Source organism: Parus major, chromosome Z (genome assembly GCF_001522545.3).
Source record: "Parus major isolate Abel chromosome Z, Parus_major1.1, whole genome shotgun sequence".
NCBI lineage: Eukaryota > Metazoa > Chordata > Aves > Passeriformes > Paridae > Parus > Parus major.
Window position 1 is genome coordinate 50835626 of NC_031799.1, and position 6382 is coordinate 50842007.

Consider the following 6382-nt stretch of genomic DNA (forward strand, 5'->3'; position numbering starts at 1 on the left):
GTCCTTCCAGAGCATAAGACCAATCCTACCATGGAACTGCAAGGTAGGACTTGGACTTACTGTCTTTTTGCCTTATCAATTTGCCTTTCCATTGGTATGTGTACATTCTGGTTCTATTAGTAACGAGGTGTGTTTAGTCAGAGTTGGGCTGCTTTGTTCTAGGCAATAGTCTGGAAGAAATGACTGAAGAAGTAAAACTTGTGATGTCTTAAGGTCAAGAAATTTTTTTTATACTCCTGTAATTTTCACTTGATTGCACTGTTGCACTCTTAGAACACATCTGACACTGTGTTGGACAGTAAACTGGATTCTGTGGTCCTCCAATTGTGAATCAGGCTGTCTAGATGAATGCTGACCTGCCAGCCTTTTTATACCTGACATTCACCTACTCCTGGCACTGTAACCAAGGGGAACAGTGTTTTTTCCACAGAATCAAAATCGCTTCCTTGCTGGCTTGGATGTCGTCTTGTATAAGATCTCTGTAAAGAAGGGAGCAGGGCTGTAGCTAGCAATGGGTTAGTGAGCTGTGCTGCTCCCTGATCACTCAGAAAAGCTAGACTTCCTGCTGCATATGCAGACAATGTGGAATGAGTGAGCCTCTTGTCTTTGTGGTAGGGAACTCACCCATGACTCAGCCTTACACTCACTTCCCAAGCATGCATGAGTTTCTTGATGGCTCTGGAGGACTGGAGGCCTTGAACAGCTTAATACATATGTTCCCAATTTGAAACAAGATTTTTCTAGTCCAAGAAGTGGCCACACCCTTTAGTTGAGGATGATGCATCAAGGTTCTTCTTGGATGTAAGTTCTGAGTTGTGATTATGCAATGAGAAGAACATGGGAAATGTTTTACATGTAGCTCTGGCTGTTTGAGTAAGAGATGTGCAGCTGCATGTTTGAACTGTTCAAAGGTAAATGGAAAACCACTACCCCAAGTGGTGCCATGGACAGACTTGTGAGGAGAGAATAAAATGAAGCTGTAGCAAGAATGCACTATGAATACCACACCATCTACAAACAAGCATTGCTTTGGAAAGCAGTTTCTGCACGGCATACATATACCCTTTGGGCAGTAACTGTGAGCAAGAAAGGTTTAAAAAGTTCCTGCTGAAAGTTCCAAATGAAGGTCAGTAAGAGACCCTGGCGTCCCACTTCATCCTTAAGAAATAGTACTGAAGCATGCTGCAACATACAGAATTTCTGCTGAGACCAGACCAGGTTCTTGCAGGGGAAAGGTGCAGTCAGTGATGCATTGCTGCTTTTGTGTTGAGTTTAACTTCACTTTGTTTACTTTCTTAATAAGATGCTACTCTGCAGTAGCCTTGGACCAATCCAGGTGACAGTGACTGGAAATTCAAGTCATGCTTGGGAAGACCAGAATAGCTGGAATATCCCTTGTGCTGAACCAAGGGGTACAAAGCAATTCTTAAAAAAGCAGTGAGTTCAGCTTCCTGTGCTGCAATATCTTCCCCTCCCAAGAACTGGCATGTAGGCATACTGTGATGAAAATAACTTGCATAGCCTAATTTGAAAGATGTTCTTTAAGGCTTGGCTTTTTGAGGAATATGCAGTGAGGATCTCCATGTTAGGTAAACTTTCCCTTTAAAGGAGCCAACACATGGTCCTCAAATGCAGAGTTATCACAGAATTTGACTGTTTGTCAACAAATTCAAAAAACCAAAACTGTGGTCATTACAGGTGATGGTAATGACCTATGCTTTGTTCTGATTATATGTAAGAAGCCTCGGTTCCTAGAGGAAAAGTGCCCCTGCTGGTAGGAGAGAACCAAGTTTAGGACAGGAACTGGCTTGAATCATTCAACGTGCAAGGACAGGGCGTTTCAGTCTTGAACAAGCCTAGGTATAGCAAATACACATCTTGTTCTAAATGGAATGGGTATGAGTATCCTTGCCCAGGCCCATATGCCCTCCCATACAAGTATTAAGTAATGATACTTCATAGATAGCTCAGTGGGTGCATTTTTTTGCTTGTTTTTTGTGAGAAGGTGTGAGGCCAGTATTCCTATGTGCCAGGCAGTAGCACAGCATTCACTCTTTCATTAAACTCTGTGGTCTGCTACTTGCATGAACAGAATTGGTTGCTTTGATCCAGTGATCTGCAAAGATGTGTGTAACCAGGAAGTGGGTAGATGGCCAGCTGACTTGAATGTAAACCTGATGTACATGGCAGAGAAAAAAACAACATAGAAAGGTTTTTTCTGGGAAAAAGGATTTCAGGAAGAAGTTCTCCCCTCAGGCAATGACTGCAGTCTGTGTCATTTGGCTATGAAATAGCTGGGATCTGTGCCTTGCTGTCAAACAAGAAAAACAAGATGTCTGCAGGCCTGTTACATAGCTTGCTTATAATGGGCTGGCCAACAGGAAGAGAAGTACTTCCTTGAATACAGCAATTAAAACACATAGCTGGAATAATTAGGCTTAATGAGAGAGGACTAACTAACATGAAAGAAAGGGCCAAGGGGTCACAGTGAGTAGACAAGTGAACTGTTCTTGACCAAGCTGCAGTAGAATAGTGACACTCCTTACCTCCATCCAGGGGTTCTGAAAGAGCTGTTGTGCACTTGGGGATGTGTATATCCTGCACATGAGGCACCGAACCACCCATGTGTCTCTTCCATCTCTTACAGCAGTTAACCTAACTTCAACTCCAGCTAGCCATCTGCTTTCCATTCTTTCCTTGACCTGAATGAAATCAGACTTTGATTCCCCTGGAATAATTCCAATAAGAGTATATTGGTAATAATTTTAATGTTTAATTTCTTAACTGTTCATACATCAAAACTAGTTGGATCTACCAAGCTAAAAAAATTACTTCTGTTTTTTTACCAATGCCAACAAACTAGCATAGCAGCTTTTCTGTGTTATGTTCTATTGACATGCAGCTTTCAGCTACTGAAGGAATTTGCTTGAGGAGCATACTGTTGAAATCCTTACTGGATTAACTCTGTTGTGCTGGTCCCTGGCCCTTGGTTAAGGGTGGGAGTCTGACCTGGCAACTGTGTCTTGCAAGATGCTTTTTCTCATGTGCTCTTGTTCCTTTCTCCCTGCTGCTATAGTTTAGAGCTTTTATTTAAACTCAGATATCACAGAGGGCTTGGCTTGGGCCATAAGTTAAGTCGCTTTCGGAGATGGCTGTCACTCACCATCTGATCTTCAAAGAAATTGGCCAGGAGAGAAAACTCTGGTCTTACACCTTTATTAGGCTTCAGCTCTTGGGGTGGGGGGCCCGGGGAGTTGCTTGCACCACGGCCATTCCCACACTGGCAGCTCCAAGGAGGAGGCACAATTCAGCTCTGCAGCACACACTGCAGAGCTGGGGCTCCCGTCCTCATGAGAGTAGCCAGGAGGCCTGTTGTTCTGGCTCGTTGTCTACGGTGGTCAGTTCTTTCCAGTCCTCTTTAGGTCATGGTGATGCAGGAAGATGGTTTCTAAGCAGGCTTAGGTGATGCAGGGAGATGATCTTTCATCACAGCTTGCTATAATATGTTTCCTTGTCCTTTTATTCCTCTGTTAGCTCGTTGTTTTGGTGTCTTGCATGCCTTAGTTTGCATATTACTTGGTTGCACAGCTTCCTGGGAGTTTCTTTGTTCTAGCGTGGCACAGCCTCCATGGGAGTTGCTCCTTCTGTGGCATACCTTTCTAAGGGGTTGCTTTTGTTAGTTTGATTTAGCCCCCATGGAAACAGCTTTGTTACATAGTAGCAAGGAAGTAAGGGAAAGGGATAGAACAATGTCTCATAAGAACCTTTAAAACACTTGAGAAACTGGTAATTAACATTACCAATAACCATCGGAGTAAACAAGGGGTACAACAAGCAAGGTTTACAAATGGGATAAGAACATTAACTGTACATAACTAAACACACTATTTTAACCGGGGTGGATTTCTTGAGAGATTTTATTCATGACAATCTAATGACCAACATCACATCTGATGTGGCAGCTTCTGGTCCTCACCAGAAGCCACCCCTGTAGACTCCCCAGTAACAAAACCTTGACAAGGATAAACTAGGTGAGTTTAATAAACTTGAAAAAAACTGAGGAGATGCTGGAAAAGGATATCCACCTGAAATGCAGTTTTTCTTCCTATAGTCCAGGTTGGTAGAGAGACAAGGTGAGGGAGGCATGGGAGCTGCATGAAGCTCTATTTTTACCTGCAGCTGACAAACACAAGCTTGTGAAATGCAAATCACCACCAGGTGGCTGTTTGGGTTTTATACACTTGTGTATACACAGGCAGCATCTGGGAATGCCTTCTGCTTGCACCTCTCTTGACAGTGCTGAGGTCATGGTTGTAAGGGTATTAAGGTAATGGGCTAGAGGGGAATGCATGGGGGAATACTGTCCTGGTGGCACCATCTGTCTGGCTTACAAGAATTGAGGCGTTTGTCATGGATATGACAGAGGTATAAACAGACTATAGGGGGTGGTGAAGCCAGGCATTAGGTCCAAGGGCATAGAAGAAGAAAGTTTTAGACCAGGCTTGGGTCATCTCCCTTCTACCTGAGTAAGGCCGCTACATTTACTCAGGGAGACAATGAGGGTCTGGTATTTCAACTTTCTTTGTTTCTAATTTCTCTGAGAGGCAGCTGGGGGAAAGCAAAGACACACATCATGAATATCTGTGAAGCCTGCTGATAAGGGAAACACGATGGGCAATTTTAGCACCACTTAGCAGGATTGCTCCAAAGGCTTTCAGCTTCCTTGGAGGCTGAGCCCCACACTGAGCTAGTAATGATGGGCTGGAGTACAGGGACAGGAGGCATCTCCCTACACTGTAGGTAATGGCCAGCAGCAAGCTATCCTGTCTGGAGGTGATGGTGTGAGATGAACAATTAAAGTAAGGTGTCATGGGAGCAAGATAAAAGCAAAGGATCCGAGGTATGACTTGCTTGCATCAGTACAGGCAGAGGTGGTGCAGGTTTAGGGTTGGATTTGATCCAGCTAGGGAATAAATCTCACCTCACATAGGAATGGCTGCTGGGGCTGGGCCATGGTGTCTCATGACCCCTCCTGTGGGTATTGACCCTGAGGGGACCATGAGAGAAGCTCATCAATGCATTCCAGGAATAGCTCCCTGCTTTCAGCAACTCACAGCCAATTGCAACAATTCCCAGTGCTTCCTGAGGACACCTGTGGTGTGGCAGGCCATGGTGAACTCCTCAAGGAGGGTACCCACTATGTCTTTAATTATTGCCACCAGCCCCAGCTTGACATTGCTTAGGAACAGGACACAAAAGTTGCATATTTATTAGCCTGGAACTAGTTTAGAGACTGCTTAATTTTGTACAGGCAAGCATAAGGTGTTAAGCAGTTAAACCTACTGTAGAAATAAGGATATCTATAAATAAAGAGTTATTTAGCCAACAAATGATGAAGCCTGCAGCTGTTTACATTTAAGATTAAATAAACTCTTCCTGTTGCTCTCTTATGTGTGGCTATTCTTAATTTCCCAATCATCACTTTACTTGAAACAAGAGATCAATAATTTACTGGACTCAATTCAGTATTTTAGGACTCAGAAGCCCTCTAGAAATTCCTTAACAAAAAGTCACCACGCAACAGCACACCTCTACTCACTGCATCTGAAGCCTACTGACAAGAAGTTCCCTTTTTTGTTTACTGCTTTACATGACATGCAGTGGCATTAGTCTACAGATCTTTCTCAGCACTGGAGCTAACTCAAATTGTAAATTTGTTCTCCTCAGAAAACACTTTGAAACTACCAGTATCTCTTCCCTACTTGTGCCAAAATTCATTATTTCCAGTGGCCAGTTGACCTGCATTTCAGGGTGAGTTTTGTTAAGTCCATTCAGCAAGTATTGTCAATCTACATCTTAAATAAGTGATCCATTTTTGTGGACATACAGAGTATCTAAACCTGCCACTGTGAAGATATTAAGGCTGCTTGGAATCTCTCTTCAAGGATCAGTAACAAAACCTGAAAACTCACCAAGAAGTCCTCCACAGTGACTGAAAAAGTGACCCTCAAGGCCCGTCCGTATCCCACAGTAAGAGGCCCTTGTTCTTTTTCAGAACATCTGAGATTCTCAGTGTTGCTAATGTGTGTCTCCTTTGCTTGGCACTTTGTGTGTGAAGGAGTGCAGTGTGAGTTCATATGAACAGTAGGGCTAACATGTTCATCTCACCTTCCAGGAGTGCCAGGGTGAACACTATGGCAAGGTCAGCTCCAAGGTTGGACACCAATGACAACTTTCTCAAGGAAACTGGTAACTATCCATATCACCTGTACTGAGATCTGCTGGGATAAACAACTCCTTGTAAAATCATAGCTCCTTTGTGTTAACCACAAGGAAGTGAAAGAGAGAGGGTTCCACAATCAGAACTATAAAACAAGCAAAG